The sequence below is a fragment of the Schistocerca piceifrons genome, chromosome 3 (genome assembly GCF_021461385.2).
Source record: "Schistocerca piceifrons isolate TAMUIC-IGC-003096 chromosome 3, iqSchPice1.1, whole genome shotgun sequence".
Taxonomy (NCBI): domain Eukaryota; kingdom Metazoa; phylum Arthropoda; class Insecta; order Orthoptera; family Acrididae; genus Schistocerca; species Schistocerca piceifrons.
In genome coordinates this window covers 263,463,798-263,479,863 of record NC_060140.1, presented here as the reverse complement: position 1 = coordinate 263,479,863, position 16,066 = coordinate 263,463,798, and the positions used below count along the sequence as shown (strand labels likewise).

Sequence of the window (16,066 nt, the reverse complement as noted above, 5' to 3'; positions counted from 1 at the left end):
AATCTGTCGATTCTGCTGCATGCATTGGAAGTTGCATAAGTGTACTCGACAACAGCAGGGTGTTTGCATTCCCAAGCATCCTTTAGCTTTAAGCTAGTGACGAGATGTTTTAATTCAGCAGAATAATTAAAATTTGGACTCTGATCTTTCCTGTTGAGGACGCAATTAAAATCACCCCCCATTATAAGGTGACTGGGGTTTTTGCGTAATAAGTATATTACCTCGTCTTTAAAAAATCGTGTTCTGTCAGATCTATGTGAGCTGCCGGAAGGGGCATACAAGTTAATAAGGGACACGTCATAAATCTTGAGCCCTATTCCCCTTCCAGATTCCAGTCGTTCTACTTCCGTTACTGGAATCCCATCCCGGATTAAAAAAGCTGTCCCCACGCTAGTTTCGTGGGAGACATTTAGGTGAGCAACATACCCGGGAATATTTAAATCCGACGTGACAACTTCCTGCAGCAGGGCTATATCAGTTCCCGAGTCGTATAAAAATTCTTTTAGCGCTGCTATTTTCAATGCCGACCGTATTTTGTTAATATTGACAGTAGCAATAGTATAACACTGGGTCATTGCGTTATTACTCGTTGGATGTTAGGACAGTGAGTAAATAACATGCGACTAAATTATTACTTAGGAGACACAGAAAATTTAGACAGAACAGAACGTCCCAGTGAGAGGTTGCTAATTACAGTATTAGTGCAGTCTAGGTTTGAGATTTCCCTCCTGAATCAGTAGAAGATTGATTATCAGGAAGTTCCTCAGGAGATTCTTTCAATGACCCGTGCCTGACAGTTTCGTAACGCACATTTCGGGGTTTCGTGTCACTTTTCACGCTCTTTAACTTCGCTTGATTACGAGGAGCATTGACATTCGGTTGTGGCTTTAACTTTCTTCGTGGAGCATCCGAAGGCTCTGTGACGGGTTTTGTGGTGGTCGGTTGTGACGCCGATCCCGTCGGGTCGTCCAACTGTACGACACGGCCTGTACTGCTTAGCCCTGTCGTGTGGTCAGTACCCTTCGGGGAAGCACTAGCCGTTACAGAGGGTTGATCCAGACACACTAATTGTTCCTCGTGACTGTCAGGAGGCTGCTCGTCTTTGCAAACTGTGTCCCCTCCTGATGTTTCGCGGTTATTGCTAGAAACATCCCCGTTTTCGCAGTTTCCCACCAATTGGTTACGTTCTGATTGTTTACAAGCTTCCATCTGCATTTCCTGGAGTTGTGGCATTACTTCCTCCTCGCATTGTTTTTGTTTGCGTGCGGAGTGAGATTTGTCAGACAACTCGTCGTCAGAACAGCTATCAGTTATCTCATGGGGTCGTTTTTTTGTCTGCAATTCGGATGATGCGGGGGTGTCAACATCAGCCTTTTTATCGAAACATGGAAATTGAGTAATATCATTTACGGATAAATCAGAGTGGTTTGCTTGGGCAGTATCCACACCCAGGGGGATAGATACATTATTTGGCAAGACATCGTTTAGGGTAAGTTTCTGGCGTTGCGTTAGATTGCTTTTCAATACAAAAACCCGCCGCGGACAATCCTGTCTAAAGTGGCCAGACTCATTACAAACATGACAGGTCGGTACTTGACCTGAATACACAATTTGCGCCCTGTAGCCATTTACAAATATATGAGACGGAATATTGGTCTTGATGTCCATCTCCACAGATCGAATTCCGTTAAAACACTGCAGTTTGTAGTGACGAGACCAACGTTCATTATTAACAGATTTCACGTCACCATACTTGCAAAGCGCATCCTTAATTAAATCATTATCAATTTCAATAGGTAAGTTAAGCACGCGAACGGTAGTGTAAACAATATCAGCTCGCCAGATCCGAACTTTGCTCTTCGAGCCATCTCTGTGAATGAATTCTACTTCACTACCCCACTTTGCTAAAAGTCTATCTATCGTCACCGAGCTCTCAAACTTAACAAAAATACAGTATTTATCATTGTCTAACTGCATTGTATGGACGGAATCAGAGTTGACACCAATTACCTCAGTAATCCAATCGTGTATTTCCAGTGACGTTGGCTGGATATGACGGGTTTCCTTGTCGAAAGCGAAGACCAGTGTGTTTTTCCTGACGGTCGTAGACATGATTCAGAACAGGGATGAAACTCCGGTTAAAAAACCGAAATTCCGGCAAGTGACAGAACGGCGATGAACAGCTAAACACTAACGACGATACACAAACACGAAGATGAACGGACAGCCAGCAAAGGAGACAACAGCAGAACACGTATGTAAACACACAATCGGAGCGCAGCAGTACACACGTCCACACGGTAGCACAGCTGAAGCGCGACTGCCGAAATTTCATTGTGACCCCGACGTGATTTGAACACGCAAACTTCTGATTTGGAGTCAGACGCGCTACCGTTGCGCCACGGAGTCGACGCTTGACTGAGCTATACCCCCATTCACGATCTTTGCGTTCCCATAACTTAAGGAAAAATATTATACTCTGCCTGGCTAAAGACGTCTAATCGAGCAAAATATTGCATAATCATTATCTCTCAGTTATATATTAGCGTTAAACGATATAAATATCAAAAATACTAGACACTTCGCGCCTGGAGAAAGTGCGAGTCGGCGCCTTCACCTTAATGTCAGAACGCGAAAATTGCACTAGTAGCTTTTTTTCAAGCAAGTTCTGTTCGTCCGTTCTCCGTAATCGTTTGGTATCTGATTAAACTGACATACTCGCCTATGGCTTTCGTAAACGAAAATTTCATTGTGACCCCGACGTGATTTGAACACGCAACCTTCTGATCTGGAGTCAGACGCGCTACCGTTGCGCCACGGAGTCGACGCTGCTTAGGTCTTGTCATGAATAGGTTCCTCGAACACTTACTGTACCGTTCAAACCTAAGAAATAATGACAGTAGGATCCACGAGACACTCGTCCCGGATGTACTTGCTCTGGCGGGGGTGTAACTCAGTGGTAGAGTGTCTGCTTCGCATGCAGAAAGTCCTGGGTTCAAATCCCAGCTCCTCCAATTTTTGTTTCTCCGTGCAGCAGTACATGAAAACTTTTGCCTATCACCATATTCTACAAAATTCAGTGTACAAGATTCTTCCCCCAAGCAAGTGGATTTCGTACAGTTCGACCTCATGGCGGGAGGACGATGACCTGCAAGACCCTGGGCTGCGATCCCCCCCCCATTGAAATGTTGCTCCAAAGCCTTCGGTATGGCGTGCAGGGTGCATCTCAAACATGTATTTGCAACTCACCGCGACAATCGTCATTTGTTTTTTCGAGATACTGAAAAATGAAGGGGGCACCCGGGATTGAACCGGGGACCTCTCGATCTGCAGTCGAATGCTCTACGACTGAGCTATACCCCCATTCACGATCTTTGCGTTCCCATAACTTAAGGAAAAATATTATACTCTGCCTGGCTAAAGACGTCTAATCGAGCAAAATATTGCGTAATCATTATCTCTCAGTTATATATTAGCGTTAAACGATATAAATATCAAAAATACTAGACACTTCGCGCCTGGAGAAAGTGCGAGTCGGCGCCTTCACCTTAATGTCAGAACGCGAAAATTGCACTAGTAGCTTTTTTTCAAGCAAGTTCTGTTCGTCCGTTCTCCGTAATCGTTTGGTATCTGATTAAACTGACATACTCGCCTATGGCTTTCGTAAACGAAAATTTCATTGTGACCCCGACGTGATTTGAACACGCAACCTTCTGATCTGGAGTCAGACGCGCTACCGTTGCGCCACGGAGTCGACGCTGCTTAGGTCTTGTCATGAATAGGTTCCTCGAACACTTACTGTACCGTTCAAACCTAAGAAATAATGACAGTAGGATCCACGAGACACTCGTCCCGGATGTACTTGCTCTGGCGGGGGTGTAACTCAGTGGTAGAGTGTCTGCTTCGCATGCAGAAAGTCCTGGGTTCAAATCCCAGCTCCTCCATTTTTTGTTTCTCCGTGCAGCAGTACATGAAAACTTTTGCCTATCACCATATTCTACAAAATTCAGTGTACAAGATTCTTCCCCCAAGCAAGTGGATTTCGTACAGTTCGACCTCATGGCGGGAGGACGATGACCTGCAAGACCCTGGGCTGCGATCCCCCCCCATTGAAATGTTGCTCCAAAGCCTTCGGTATGGCGTGCAGGGTGCATCTCAAACATGTATTTGCAACTCACCGCGACAATCGTCATTTGTTTTTTCGAGATACTGAAAAATGAAGGGGGCACCCGGGATTGAACCGGGGACCTCTCGATCTGCAGTCGAATGCTCTACGACTGAGCTATACCCCCATTCACGATCTTTGCGTTCCCATAACTTAAGGAAAAATATTATACTCTGCCTGGCTAAAGACGTCTAATCGAGCAAAATATTGCGTAATCATTATCTCTCAGTTATATATTAGCGTTAAACGATATAAATATCAAAAATACTAGACACTTCGCGCCTGGAGAAAGTGCGAGTCGGCGCCTTCACCTTAATGTCAGAACGCGAAAATTGCACTAGTAGCTTTTTTTCAAGCAAGTTCTGTTCGTCCGTTCTCCGTAATCGTTTGGTATCTGATTAAACTGACATACTCGCCTATGGCTTTCGTAAACGAAAATTTCATTGTGACCCCGACGTGATTTGAACACGCAACCTTCTGATCTGGAGTCAGACGCGCTACCGTTGCGCCACGGAGTCGACGCTGCTTAGGTCTTGTCATGAATAGGTTCCTCGAACACTTACTGTACCGTTCAAACCTAAGAAATAATGACAGTAGGATCCACGAGACACTCGTCCCGGATGTACTTGCTCTGGCGGGGGTGTAACTCAGTGGTAGAGTGTCTGCTTCGCATGCAGAAAGTCCTGGGTTCAAATCCCAGCTCCTCCAATTTTTGTTTCTCCGTGCAGCAGTACATGAAAACTTTTGCCTATCACCATATTCTACAAAATTCAGTGTACAAGATTCTTCCCCCAAGCAAGTGGATTTCGTACAGTTCGACCTCATGGCGGGAGGACGATGACCTGCAAGACCCTGGGCTGCGATCCCCCCCCCATTGAAATGTTGCTCCAAAGCCTTCGGTATGGCGTGCAGGGTGCATCTCAAACATGTATTTGCAACTCACCGCGACAATCGTCATTTGTTTTTTCGAGATACTGAAAAATGAAGGGGGCACCCGGGATTGAACCGGGGACCTCTCGATCTGCAGTCGAATGCTCTACGACTGAGCTATACCCCCATTCACGATCTTTGCGTTCCCATAACTTAAGGAAAAATATTATACTCTGCCTGGCTAAAGACGTCTAATCGAGCAAAATATTGCGTAATCATTATCTCTCAGTTATATATTAGCGTTAAACGATATAAATATCAAAAATACTAGACACTTCGCGCCTGGAGAAAGTGCGAGTCGGCGCCTTCACCTTAATGTCAGAACGCGAAAATTGCACTAGTAGCTTTTTTTCAAGCAAGTTCTGTTCGTCCGTTCTCCGTAATCGTTTGGTATCTGATTAAACTGACATACTCGCCTATGGCTTTCGTAAACGAAAATTTCATTGTGACCCCGACGTGATTTGAACACGCAACCTTCTGATCTGGAGTCAGACGCGCTACCGTTGCGCCACGGAGTCGACGCTGCTTAGGTCTTGTCATGAATAGGTTCCTCGAACACTTACTGTACCGTTCAAACCTAAGAAATAATGACAGTAGGATCCACGAGACACTCGTCCCGGATGTACTTGCTCTGGCGGGGGTGTAACTCAGTGGTAGAGTGTCTGCTTCGCATGCAGAAAGTCCTGGGTTCAAATCCCAGCTCCTCCATTTTTTGTTTCTCCGTGCAGCAGTACATGAAAACTTTTGCCTATCACCATATTCTACAAAATTCAGTGTACAAGATTCTTCCCCCAAGCAAGTGGATTTCGTACAGTTCGACCTCATGGCGGGAGGACGATGACCTGCAAGACCCTGGGCTGCGATCCCCCCCAATTGAAATGTTGCTCCAAAGCCTTCGGTATGGCGTGCAGGGTGCATCTCAAACATGTATTTGCAACTCACCGCGACAATCGTCATTTGTTTTTTCGAGATACTGAAAAATGAAGGGGGCACCCGGGATTGAACCGGGGACCTCTCGATCTGCAGTCGAATGCTCTACGACTGAGCTATACCCCCATTCACGATCTTTGCGTTCCCATAACTTAAGGAAAAATATTATACTCTGCCTGGCTAAAGACGTCTAATCGAGCAAAATATTGCGTAATCATTATCTCTCAGTTATATATTAGCGTTAAACGATATAAATATCAAAAATACTAGACACTTCGCGCCTGGAGAAAGTGCGAGTCGGCGCCTTCACCTTAATGTCAGAACGCGAAAATTGCACTAGTAGCTTTTTTTCAAGCAAGTTCTGTTCGTCCGTTCTCCGTAATCGTTTGGTATCTGATTAAACTGACATACTCGCCTATGGCTTTCGTAAACGAAAATTTCATTGTGACCCCGACGTGATTTGAACACGCAACCTTCTGATCTGGAGTCAGACGCGCTACCGTTGCGCCACGGAGTCGACGCTGCTTAGGTCTTGTCATGAATAGGTTCCTCGAACACTTACTGTACCGTTCAAACCTAAGAAATAATGACAGTAGGATCCACGAGACACTCGTCCCGGATGTACTTTCTCTGGCGGGGGTGTAACTCAGTGGTAGAGTGTCTGCTTCGCATGCAGAAAGTCCTGGGTTCAAATCCCAGCTCCTCCAATTTTTGTTTCTCCGTGCAGCAGTACATGAAAACTTTTGCCTATCACCATATTCTACAAAATTCAGTGTACAAGATTCTTCCCCCAAGCAAGTGGATTTCGTACAGTTCGACCTCATGGCGGGAGGACGATGACCTGCAAGACCCTGGGCTGCGATCCCCCCCCCCATTGAAATGTTGCTCCAAAGCCTTCGGTATGGCGTGCAGGGTGCATCTCAAACATGTATTTGCAACTCACCGCGACAATCGTCATTTGTTTTTTCGAGATACTGAAAAATGAAGGGGGCACCCGGGATTGAACCGGGGACCTCTCGATCTGCAGTCGAATGCTCTACGACTGAGCTATACCCCCATTCACGATCTTTGCGTTCCCATAACTTAAGGAAAAATATTATACTCTGCCTGGCTAAAGACGTCTAATCGAGCAAAATATTGCGTAATCATTATCTCTCAGTTATATATTAGCGTTAAACGATATAAATATCAAAAATACTAGACACTTCGCGCCTGGAGAAAGTGCGAGTCGGCGCCTTCACCTTAATGTCAGAACGCGAAAATTGCACTAGTAGCTTTTTTTCAAGCAAGTTCTGTTCGTCCGTTCTCCGTAATCGTTTGGTATCTGATTAAACTGACATACTCGCCTATGGCTTTCGTAAACGAAAATTTCATTGTGACCCCGACGTGATTTGAACACGCAACCTTCTGATCTGGAGTCAGACGCGCTACCGTTGCGCCACGGAGTCGACGCTGCTTAGGTCTTGTCATGAATAGGTTCCTCGAACACTTACTGTACCGTTCAAACCTAAGAAATAATGACAGTAGGATCCACGAGACACTCGTCCCGGATGTACTTGCTCTGGCGGGGGTGTAACTCAGTGGTAGAGTGTCTGCTTCGCATGCAGAAAGTCCTGGGTTCAAATCCCAGCTCCTCCAATTTTTGTTTCTCCGTGCAGCAGTACATGAAAACTTTTGCCTATCACCATATTCTACAAAATTCAGTGTACAAGATTCTTCCCCCAAGCAAGTGGATTTCGTACAGTTCGACCTCATGGCGGGAGGACGATGACCTGCAAGACCCTGGGCTGCGATCCCCCCCCCATTGAAATGTTGCTCCAAAGCCTTCGGTATGGCGTGCAGGGTGCATCTCAAACATGTATTTGCAACTCACCGCGACAATCGTCATTTGTTTTTTCGAGATACTGAAAAATGAAGGGGGCACCCGGGATTGAACCGGGGACCTCTCGATCTGCAGTCGAATGCTCTACGACTGAGCTATACCCCCATTCACGATCTTTGCGTTCCCATAACTTAAGGAAAAATATTATACTCTGCCTGGCTAAAGACGTCTAATCGAGCAAAATATTGCGTAATCATTATCTCTCAGTTATATATTAGCGTTAAACGATATAAATATCAAAAATACTAGACACTTCGCGCCTGGAGAAAGTGCGAGTCGGCGCCTTCACCTTAATGTCAGAACGCGAAAATTGCACTAGTAGCTTTTTTTCAAGCAAGTTCTGTTCGTCCGTTCTCCGTAATCGTTTGGTATCTGATTAAACTGACATACTCGCCTATGGCTTTCGTAAACGAAAATTTCATTGTGACCCCGACGTGATTTGAACACGCAACCTTCTGATCTGGAGTCAGACGCGCTACCGTTGCGCCACGGAGTCGACGCTGCTTAGGTCTTGTCATGAATAGGTTCCTCGAACACTTACTGTACCGTTCAAACCTAAGAAATAATGACAGTAGGATCCACGAGACACTCGTCCCGGATGTACTTGCTCTGGCGGGGGTGTAACTCAGTGGTAGAGTGTCTGCTTCGCATGCAGAAAGTCCTGGGTTCAAATCCCAGCTCCTCCAATTTTTGTTTCTCCGTGCAGCAGTACATGAAAACTTTTGCCTATCACCATATTCTACAAAATTCAGTGTACAAGATTCTTCCCCCAAGCAAGTGGATTTCGTACAGTTCGACCTCATGGCGGGAGGACGATGACCTGCAAGACCCTGGGCTGCGATCCCCCCCCATTGAAATGTTGCTCCAAAGCCTTCGGTATGGCGTGCAGGGTGCATCTCAAACATGTATTTGCAACTCACCGCGACAATCGTCATTTGTTTTTTCGAGATACTGAAAAATGAAGGGGGCACCCGGGATTGAACCGGGGACCTCTCGATCTGCAGTCGAATGCTCTACGACTGAGCTATACCCCCATTCACGATCTTTGCGTTCCCATAACTTAAGGAAAAATATTATACTCTGCCTGGCTAAAGACGTCTAATCGAGCAAAATATTGCGTAATCATTATCTCTCAGTTATATATTAGCGTTAAACGATATAAATATCAAAAATACTAGACACTTCGCGCCTGGAGAAAGTGCGAGTCGGCGCCTTCACCTTAATGTCAGAACGCGAAAATTGCACTAGTAGCTTTTTTTCAAGCAAGTTCTGTTCGTCCGTTCTCCGTAATCGTTTGGTATCTGATTAAACTGACATACTCGCCTATGGCTTTCGTAAACGAAAATTTCATTGTGACCCCGACGTGATTTGAACACGCAACCTTCTGATCTGGAGTCAGACGCGCTACCGTTGCGCCACGGAGTCGACGCTGCTTAGGTCTTGTCATGAATAGGTTCCTCGAACACTTACTGTACCGTTCAAACCTAAGAAATAATGACAGTAGGATCCACGAGACACTCGTCCCGGATGTACTTGCTCTGGCGGGGGTGTAACTCAGTGGTAGAGTGTCTGCTTCGCATGCAGAAAGTCCTGGGTTCAAATCCCAGCTCCTCCATTTTTTGTTTCTCCGTGCAGCAGTACATGAAAACTTTTGCCTATCACCATATTCTACAAAATTCAGTGTACAAGATTCTTCCCCCAAGCAAGTGGATTTCGTACAGTTCGACCTCATGGCGGGAGGACGATGACCTGCAAGACCCTGGGCTGCGATCCCCCCCCATTGAAATGTTGCTCCAAAGCCTTCGGTATGGCGTGCAGGGTGCATCTCAAACATGTATTTGCAACTCACCGCGACAATCGTCATTTGTTTTTTCGAGATACTGAAAAATGAAGGGGGCACCCGGGATTGAACCGGGGACCTCTCGATCTGCAGTCGAATGCTCTACGACTGAGCTATACCCCCATTCACGATCTTTGCGTTCCCATAACTTAAGGAAAAATATTATACTCTGCCTGGCTAAAGACGTCTAATCGAGCAAAATATTGCGTAATCATTATCTCTCAGTTATATATTAGCGTTAAACGATATAAATATCAAAAATACTAGACACTTCGCGCCTGGAGAAAGTGCGAGTCGGCGCCTTCACCTTAATGTCAGAACGCGAAAATTGCACTAGTAGCTTTTTTTCAAGCAAGTTCTGTTCGTCCGTTCTCCGTAATCGTTTGGTATCTGATTAAACTGACATACTCGCCTATGGCTTTCGTAAACGAAAATTTCATTGTGACCCCGACGTGATTTGAACACGCAACCTTCTGATCTGGAGTCAGACGCGCTACCGTTGCGCCACGGAGTCGACGCTGCTTAGGTCTTGTCATGAATAGGTTCCTCGAACACTTACTGTACCGTTCAAACCTAAGAAATAATGACAGTAGGATCCACGAGACACTCGTCCCGGATGTACTTGCTCTGGCGGGGGTGTAACTCAGTGGTAGAGTGTCTGCTTCGCATGCAGAAAGTCCTGGGTTCAAATCCCAGCTCCTCCATTTTTTGTTTCTCCGTGCAGCAGTACATGAAAACTTTTGCCTATCACCATATTCTACAAAATTCAGTGTACAAGATTCTTCCCCCAAGCAAGTGGATTTCGTACAGTTCGACCTCATGGCGGGAGGACGATGACCTGCAAGACCCTGGGCTGCGATCCCCCCCCATTGAAATGTTGCTCCAAAGCCTTCGGTATGGCGTGCAGGGTGCATCTCAAACATGTATTTGCAACTCACCGCGACAATCGTCATTTGTTTTTTCGAGATACTGAAAAATGAAGGGGGCACCCGGGATTGAACCGGGGACCTCTCGATCTGCAGTCGAATGCTCTACGACTGAGCTATACCCCCATTCACGATCTTTGCGTTCCCATAACTTAAGGAAAAATATTATACTCTGCCTGGCTAAAGACGTCTAATCGAGCAAAATATTGCGTAATCATTATCTCTCAGTTATATATTAGCGTTAAACGATATAAATATCAAAAATACTAGACACTTCGCGCCTGGAGAAAGTGCGAGTCGGCGCCTTCACCTTAATGTCAGAACGCGAAAATTGCACTAGTAGCTTTTTTTCAAGCAAGTTCTGTTCGTCCGTTCTCCGTAATCGTTTGGTATCTGATTAAACTGACATACTCGCCTATGGCTTTCGTAAACGAAAATTTCATTGTGACCCCGACGTGATTTGAACACGCAACCTTCTGATCTGGAGTCAGACGCGCTACCGTTGCGCCACGGAGTCGACGCTGCTTAGGTCTTGTCATGAATAGGTTCCTCGAACACTTACTGTACCGTTCAAACCTAAGAAATAATGACAGTAGGATCCACGAGACACTCGTCCCGGATGTACTTGCTCTGGCGGGGGTGTAACTCAGTGGTAGAGTGTCTGCTTCGCATGCAGAAAGTCCTGGGTTCAAATCCCAGCTCCTCCATTTTTTGTTTCTCCGTGCAGCAGTACATGAAAACTTTTGCCTATCACCATATTCTACAAAATTCAGTGTACAAGATTCTTCCCCCAAGCAAGTGGATTTCGTACAGTTCGACCTCATGGCGGGAGGACGATGACCTGCAAGACCCTGGGCTGCGATCCCCCCCCATTGAAATGTTGCTCCAAAGCCTTCGGTATGGCGTGCAGGGTGCATCTCAAACATGTATTTGCAACTCACCGCGACAATCGTCATTTGTTTTTTCGAGATACTGAAAAATGAAGGGGGCACCCGGGATTGAACCGGGGACCTCTCGATCTGCAGTCGAATGCTCTACGACTGAGCTATACCCCCATTCACGATCTTTGCGTTCCCATAACTTAAGGAAAAATATTATACTCTGCCTGGCTAAAGACGTCTAATCGAGCAAAATATTGCGTAATCATTATCTCTCAGTTATATATTAGCGTTAAACGATATAAATATCAAAAATACTAGACACTTCGCGCCTGGAGAAAGTGCGAGTCGGCGCCTTCACCTTAATGTCAGAACGCGAAAATTGCACTAGTAGCTTTTTTTCAAGCAAGTTCTGTTCGTCCGTTCTCCGTAATCGTTTGGTATCTGATTAAACTGACATACTCGCCTATGGCTTTCGTAAACGAAAATTTCATTGTGACCCCGACGTGATTTGAACACGCAACCTTCTGATCTGGAGTCAGACGCGCTACCGTTGCGCCACGGAGTCGACGCTGCTTAGGTCTTGTCATGAATAGGTTCCTCGAACACTTACTGTACCGTTCAAACCTAAGAAATAATGACAGTAGGATCCACGAGACACTCGTCCCGGATGTACTTGCTCTGGCGGGGGTGTAACTCAGTGGTAGAGTGTCTGCTTCGCATGCAGAAAGTCCTGGGTTCAAATCCCAGCTCCTCCAATTTTTGTTTCTCCGTGCAGCAGTACATGAAAACTTTTGCCTATCACCATATTCTACAAAATTCAGTGTACAAGATTCTTCCCCCAAGCAAGTGGATTTCGTACAGTTCGACCTCATGGCGGGAGGACGATGACCTGCAAGACCCTGGGCTGCGATCCCCCCCCCATTGAAATGTTGCTCCAAAGCCTTCGGTATGGCGTGCAGGGTGCATCTCAAACATGTATTTGCAACTCACCGCGACAATCGTCATTTGTTTTTTCGAGATACTGAAAAATGAAGGGGGCACCCGGGATTGAACCGGGGACCTCTCGATCTGCAGTCGAATGCTCTACGACTGAGCTATACCCCCATTCACGATCTTTGCGTTCCCATAACTTAAGGAAAAATATTATACTCTGCCTGGCTAAAGACGTCTAATCGAGCAAAATATTGCGTAATCATTATCTCTCAGTTATATATTAGCGTTAAACGATATAAATATCAAAAATACTAGACACTTCGCGCCTGGAGAAAGTGCGAGTCGGCGCCTTCACCTTAATGTCAGAACGCGAAAATTGCACTAGTAGCTTTTTTTCAAGCAAGTTCTGTTCGTCCGTTCTCCGTAATCGTTTGGTATCTGATTAAACTGACATACTCGCCTATGGCTTTCGTAAACGAAAATTTCATTGTGACCCCGACGTGATTTGAACACGCAACCTTCTGATCTGGAGTCAGACGCGCTACCGTTGCGCCACGGAGTCGACGCTGCTTAGGTCTTGTCATGAATAGGTTCCTCGAACACTTACTGTACCGTTCAAACCTAAGAAATAATGACAGTAGGATCCACGAGACACTCGTCCCGGATGTACTTGCTCTGGCGGGGGTGTAACTCAGTGGTAGAGTGTCTGCTTCGCATGCAGAAAGTCCTGGGTTCAAATCCCAGCTCCTCCAATTTTTGTTTCTCCGTGCAGCAGTACATGAAAACTTTTGCCTATCACCATATTCTACAAAATTCAGTGTACAAGATTCTTCCCCCAAGCAAGTGGATTTCGTACAGTTCGACCTCATGGCGGGAGGACGATGACCTGCAAGACCCTGGGCTGCGATCCCCCCCCCATTGAAATGTTGCTCCAAAGCCTTCGGTATGGCGTGCAGGGTGCATCTCAAACATGTATTTGCAACTCACCGCGACAATCGTCATTTGTTTTTTCGAGATACTGAAAAATGAAGGGGGCACCCGGGATTGAACCGGGGACCTCTCGATCTGCAGTCGAATGCTCTACGACTGAGCTATACCCCCATTCACGATCTTTGCGTTCCCATAACTTAAGGAAAAATATTATACTCTGCCTGGCTAAAGACGTCTAATCGAGCAAAATATTGCGTAATCATTATCTCTCAGTTATATATTAGCGTTAAACGATATAAATATCAAAAATACTAGACACTTCGCGCCTGGAGAAAGTGCGAGTCGGCGCCTTCACCTTAATGTCAGAACGCGAAAATTGCACTAGTAGCTTTTTTTCAAGCAAGTTCTGTTCGTCCGTTCTCCGTAATCGTTTGGTATCTGATTAAACTGACATACTCGCCTATGGCTTTCGTAAACGAAAATTTCATTGTGACCCCGACGTGATTTGAACACGCAACCTTCTGATCTGGAGTCAGACGCGCTACCGTTGCGCCACGGAGTCGACGCTGCTTAGGTCTTGTCATGAATAGGTTCCTCGAACACTTACTGTACCGTTCAAACCTAAGAAATAATGACAGTAGGATCCACGAGACACTCGTCCCGGATGTACTTGCTCTGGCGGGGGTGTAACTCAGTGGTAGAGTGTCTGCTTCGCATGCAGAAAGTCCTGGGTTCAAATCCCAGCTCCTCCAATTTTTGTTTCTCCGTGCAGCAGTACATGAAAACTTTTGCCTATCACCATATTCTACAAAATTCAGTGTACAAGATTCTTCCCCCAAGCAAGTGGATTTCGTACAGTTCGACCTCATGGCGGGAGGACGATGACCTGCAAGACCCTGGGCTGCGATCCCCCCCCATTGAAATGTTGCTCCAAAGCCTTCGGTATGGCGTGCAGGGTGCATCTCAAACATGTATTTGCAACTCACCGCGACAATCGTCATTTGTTTTTTCGAGATACTGAAAAATGAAGGGGGCACCCGGGATTGAACCGGGGACCTCTCGATCTGCAGTCGAATGCTCTACGACTGAGCTATACCCCCATTCACGATCTTTGCGTTCCCATAACTTAAGGAAAAATATTATACTCTGCCTGGCTAAAGACGTCTAATCGAGCAAAATATTGCGTAATCATTATCTCTCAGTTATATATTAGCGTTAAACGATATAAATATCAAAAATACTAGACACTTCGCGCCTGGAGAAAGTGCGAGTCGGCGCCTTCACCTTAATGTCAGAACGCGAAAATTGCACTAGTAGCTTTTTTTCAAGCAAGTTCTGTTCGTCCGTTCTCCGTAATCGTTTGGTATCTGATTAAACTGACATACTCGCCTATGGCTTTCGTAAACGAAAATTTCATTGTGACCCCGACGTGATTTGAACACGCAACCTTCTGATCTGGAGTCAGACGCGCTACCGTTGCGCCACGGAGTCGACGCTGCTTAGGTCTTGTCATGAATAGGTTCCTCGAACACTTACTGTACCGTTCAAACCTAAGAAATAATGACAGTAGGATCCACGAGACACTCGTCCCGGATGTACTTGCTCTGGCGGGGGTGTAACTCAGTGGTAGAGTGTCTGCTTCGCATGCAGAAAGTCCTGGGTTCAAATCCCAGCTCCTCCAATTTTTGTTTCTCCGTGCAGCAGTACATGAAAACTTTTGCCTATCACCATATTCTACAAAATTCAGTGTACAAGATTCTTCCCCCAAGCAAGTGGATTTCGTACAGTTCGACCTCATGGCGGGAGGACGATGACCTGCAAGACCCTGGGCTGCGATCCCCCCCCATTGAAATGTTGCTCCAAAGCCTTCGGTATGGCGTGCAGGGTGCATCTCAAACATGTATTTGCAACTCACCGCGACAATCGTCATTTGTTTTTTCGAGATACTGAAAAATGAAGGGGGCACCCGGGATTGAACCGGGGACCTCTCGATCTGCAGTCGAATGCTCTACGACTGAGCTATACCCCCATTCACGATCTTTGCGTTCCCATAACTTAAGGAAAAATATTATACTCTGCCTGGCTAAAGACGTCTAATCGAGCAAAATATTGCGTAATCATTATCTCTCAGTTATATATTAGCGTTAAACGATATAAATATCAAAAATACTAGACACTTCGCGCCTGGAGAAAGTGCGAGTCGGCGCCTTCACCTTAATGTCAGAACGCGAAAATTGCACTAGTAGCTTTTTTTCAAGCAAGTTCTGTTCGTCCGTTCTCCGTAATCGTTTGGTATCTGATTAAACTGACATACTCGCCTATGGCTTTCGTAAACGAAAATTTCATTGTGACCCCGACGTGATTTGAACACGCAACCTTCTGATCTGGAGTCAGACGCGCTACCGTTGCGCCACGGAGTCGACGCTGCTTAGGTCTTGTCATGAATAGGTTCCTCGAACACTTACTGTACCGTTCAAACCTAAGAAATAATGACAGTAGGATCCACGAGACACTCGTCCCGGATGTACTTGCTCTGGCGGGGGTGTAACTCAGTGGTAGAGTGTCTGCTTCGCATGCAGAAAGTCCTGGGTTCAAATCCCAGCTCCTCCAATTTTTGTTTCTCCGTGCAGCAGTACATGAAAACTTTTG

The 16,066-nt window shown here is 45.9% G+C and overlaps 45 non-coding genes across 45 annotated transcripts; 15 read left to right on the top strand and 30 right to left on the bottom strand.

Moving 5' to 3' along the window:
* Positions 1-2,337: 2,337 nt before the first annotated feature.
* On the bottom strand, positions 2,338-2,409 carry Trnaw-cca. The gene has a single exon. It is a non-coding gene; the product is annotated as a tRNA-Trp (tRNA).
* A 343-nt stretch (positions 2,410-2,752) lies between these two features.
* On the bottom strand, positions 2,753-2,824 carry Trnaw-cca. The gene has a single exon. It is a non-coding gene; the product is annotated as a tRNA-Trp (tRNA).
* Positions 2,825-2,942: 118 nt separating this feature from the next.
* Positions 2,943-3,014, top strand: Trnaa-cgc. Its single transcript has one exon. It is a non-coding gene; the product is annotated as a tRNA-Ala (tRNA).
* Positions 3,015-3,291: 277 nt separating this feature from the next.
* Positions 3,292-3,363, bottom strand: Trnac-gca. Its single transcript has one exon. It is a non-coding gene; the product is annotated as a tRNA-Cys (tRNA).
* A 319-nt stretch (positions 3,364-3,682) lies between these two features.
* Trnaw-cca lies at positions 3,683-3,754 on the bottom strand. Its single transcript has one exon. It is a non-coding gene; the product is annotated as a tRNA-Trp (tRNA).
* A 118-nt stretch (positions 3,755-3,872) lies between these two features.
* Positions 3,873-3,944, top strand: Trnaa-cgc. Its single transcript has one exon. It is a non-coding gene; the product is annotated as a tRNA-Ala (tRNA).
* Positions 3,945-4,220: 276 nt separating this feature from the next.
* Positions 4,221-4,292, bottom strand: Trnac-gca. The gene has a single exon. It is a non-coding gene; the product is annotated as a tRNA-Cys (tRNA).
* A 319-nt stretch (positions 4,293-4,611) lies between these two features.
* Positions 4,612-4,683, bottom strand: Trnaw-cca. Its single transcript has one exon. It is a non-coding gene; the product is annotated as a tRNA-Trp (tRNA).
* A 118-nt stretch (positions 4,684-4,801) lies between these two features.
* Positions 4,802-4,873, top strand: Trnaa-cgc. The gene has a single exon. It is a non-coding gene; the product is annotated as a tRNA-Ala (tRNA).
* Positions 4,874-5,150: 277 nt separating this feature from the next.
* On the bottom strand, positions 5,151-5,222 carry Trnac-gca. Its single transcript has one exon. It is a non-coding gene; the product is annotated as a tRNA-Cys (tRNA).
* A 319-nt stretch (positions 5,223-5,541) lies between these two features.
* Trnaw-cca lies at positions 5,542-5,613 on the bottom strand. The gene has a single exon. It is a non-coding gene; the product is annotated as a tRNA-Trp (tRNA).
* A 118-nt stretch (positions 5,614-5,731) lies between these two features.
* Trnaa-cgc lies at positions 5,732-5,803 on the top strand. The gene has a single exon. It is a non-coding gene; the product is annotated as a tRNA-Ala (tRNA).
* A 276-nt stretch (positions 5,804-6,079) lies between these two features.
* On the bottom strand, positions 6,080-6,151 carry Trnac-gca. The gene has a single exon. It is a non-coding gene; the product is annotated as a tRNA-Cys (tRNA).
* A 319-nt stretch (positions 6,152-6,470) lies between these two features.
* Positions 6,471-6,542, bottom strand: Trnaw-cca. The gene has a single exon. It is a non-coding gene; the product is annotated as a tRNA-Trp (tRNA).
* Positions 6,543-6,660: 118 nt separating this feature from the next.
* Positions 6,661-6,732, top strand: Trnaa-cgc. The gene has a single exon. It is a non-coding gene; the product is annotated as a tRNA-Ala (tRNA).
* A 278-nt stretch (positions 6,733-7,010) lies between these two features.
* Positions 7,011-7,082, bottom strand: Trnac-gca. Its single transcript has one exon. It is a non-coding gene; the product is annotated as a tRNA-Cys (tRNA).
* Positions 7,083-7,401: 319 nt separating this feature from the next.
* On the bottom strand, positions 7,402-7,473 carry Trnaw-cca. The gene has a single exon. It is a non-coding gene; the product is annotated as a tRNA-Trp (tRNA).
* Positions 7,474-7,591: 118 nt separating this feature from the next.
* Positions 7,592-7,663, top strand: Trnaa-cgc. The gene has a single exon. It is a non-coding gene; the product is annotated as a tRNA-Ala (tRNA).
* Positions 7,664-7,940: 277 nt separating this feature from the next.
* Trnac-gca lies at positions 7,941-8,012 on the bottom strand. The gene has a single exon. It is a non-coding gene; the product is annotated as a tRNA-Cys (tRNA).
* A 319-nt stretch (positions 8,013-8,331) lies between these two features.
* On the bottom strand, positions 8,332-8,403 carry Trnaw-cca. Its single transcript has one exon. It is a non-coding gene; the product is annotated as a tRNA-Trp (tRNA).
* Positions 8,404-8,521: 118 nt separating this feature from the next.
* Trnaa-cgc lies at positions 8,522-8,593 on the top strand. The gene has a single exon. It is a non-coding gene; the product is annotated as a tRNA-Ala (tRNA).
* Positions 8,594-8,869: 276 nt separating this feature from the next.
* On the bottom strand, positions 8,870-8,941 carry Trnac-gca. The gene has a single exon. It is a non-coding gene; the product is annotated as a tRNA-Cys (tRNA).
* Positions 8,942-9,260: 319 nt separating this feature from the next.
* Trnaw-cca lies at positions 9,261-9,332 on the bottom strand. The gene has a single exon. It is a non-coding gene; the product is annotated as a tRNA-Trp (tRNA).
* Positions 9,333-9,450: 118 nt separating this feature from the next.
* Positions 9,451-9,522, top strand: Trnaa-cgc. Its single transcript has one exon. It is a non-coding gene; the product is annotated as a tRNA-Ala (tRNA).
* Positions 9,523-9,798: 276 nt separating this feature from the next.
* Trnac-gca lies at positions 9,799-9,870 on the bottom strand. The gene has a single exon. It is a non-coding gene; the product is annotated as a tRNA-Cys (tRNA).
* Positions 9,871-10,189: 319 nt separating this feature from the next.
* Trnaw-cca lies at positions 10,190-10,261 on the bottom strand. The gene has a single exon. It is a non-coding gene; the product is annotated as a tRNA-Trp (tRNA).
* A 118-nt stretch (positions 10,262-10,379) lies between these two features.
* On the top strand, positions 10,380-10,451 carry Trnaa-cgc. The gene has a single exon. It is a non-coding gene; the product is annotated as a tRNA-Ala (tRNA).
* Positions 10,452-10,727: 276 nt separating this feature from the next.
* Trnac-gca lies at positions 10,728-10,799 on the bottom strand. Its single transcript has one exon. It is a non-coding gene; the product is annotated as a tRNA-Cys (tRNA).
* A 319-nt stretch (positions 10,800-11,118) lies between these two features.
* Trnaw-cca lies at positions 11,119-11,190 on the bottom strand. The gene has a single exon. It is a non-coding gene; the product is annotated as a tRNA-Trp (tRNA).
* A 118-nt stretch (positions 11,191-11,308) lies between these two features.
* On the top strand, positions 11,309-11,380 carry Trnaa-cgc. The gene has a single exon. It is a non-coding gene; the product is annotated as a tRNA-Ala (tRNA).
* A 276-nt stretch (positions 11,381-11,656) lies between these two features.
* Positions 11,657-11,728, bottom strand: Trnac-gca. Its single transcript has one exon. It is a non-coding gene; the product is annotated as a tRNA-Cys (tRNA).
* Positions 11,729-12,047: 319 nt separating this feature from the next.
* On the bottom strand, positions 12,048-12,119 carry Trnaw-cca. The gene has a single exon. It is a non-coding gene; the product is annotated as a tRNA-Trp (tRNA).
* A 118-nt stretch (positions 12,120-12,237) lies between these two features.
* Trnaa-cgc lies at positions 12,238-12,309 on the top strand. Its single transcript has one exon. It is a non-coding gene; the product is annotated as a tRNA-Ala (tRNA).
* Positions 12,310-12,586: 277 nt separating this feature from the next.
* Positions 12,587-12,658, bottom strand: Trnac-gca. The gene has a single exon. It is a non-coding gene; the product is annotated as a tRNA-Cys (tRNA).
* Positions 12,659-12,977: 319 nt separating this feature from the next.
* Positions 12,978-13,049, bottom strand: Trnaw-cca. Its single transcript has one exon. It is a non-coding gene; the product is annotated as a tRNA-Trp (tRNA).
* Positions 13,050-13,167: 118 nt separating this feature from the next.
* Trnaa-cgc lies at positions 13,168-13,239 on the top strand. The gene has a single exon. It is a non-coding gene; the product is annotated as a tRNA-Ala (tRNA).
* Positions 13,240-13,516: 277 nt separating this feature from the next.
* Trnac-gca lies at positions 13,517-13,588 on the bottom strand. The gene has a single exon. It is a non-coding gene; the product is annotated as a tRNA-Cys (tRNA).
* Positions 13,589-13,907: 319 nt separating this feature from the next.
* On the bottom strand, positions 13,908-13,979 carry Trnaw-cca. Its single transcript has one exon. It is a non-coding gene; the product is annotated as a tRNA-Trp (tRNA).
* A 118-nt stretch (positions 13,980-14,097) lies between these two features.
* Positions 14,098-14,169, top strand: Trnaa-cgc. The gene has a single exon. It is a non-coding gene; the product is annotated as a tRNA-Ala (tRNA).
* A 276-nt stretch (positions 14,170-14,445) lies between these two features.
* Positions 14,446-14,517, bottom strand: Trnac-gca. The gene has a single exon. It is a non-coding gene; the product is annotated as a tRNA-Cys (tRNA).
* A 319-nt stretch (positions 14,518-14,836) lies between these two features.
* Trnaw-cca lies at positions 14,837-14,908 on the bottom strand. The gene has a single exon. It is a non-coding gene; the product is annotated as a tRNA-Trp (tRNA).
* Positions 14,909-15,026: 118 nt separating this feature from the next.
* Positions 15,027-15,098, top strand: Trnaa-cgc. Its single transcript has one exon. It is a non-coding gene; the product is annotated as a tRNA-Ala (tRNA).
* A 276-nt stretch (positions 15,099-15,374) lies between these two features.
* On the bottom strand, positions 15,375-15,446 carry Trnac-gca. The gene has a single exon. It is a non-coding gene; the product is annotated as a tRNA-Cys (tRNA).
* Positions 15,447-15,765: 319 nt separating this feature from the next.
* On the bottom strand, positions 15,766-15,837 carry Trnaw-cca. Its single transcript has one exon. It is a non-coding gene; the product is annotated as a tRNA-Trp (tRNA).
* A 118-nt stretch (positions 15,838-15,955) lies between these two features.
* On the top strand, positions 15,956-16,027 carry Trnaa-cgc. The gene has a single exon. It is a non-coding gene; the product is annotated as a tRNA-Ala (tRNA).
* The last annotated feature ends 39 nt before the right edge of the window (positions 16,028-16,066 follow it).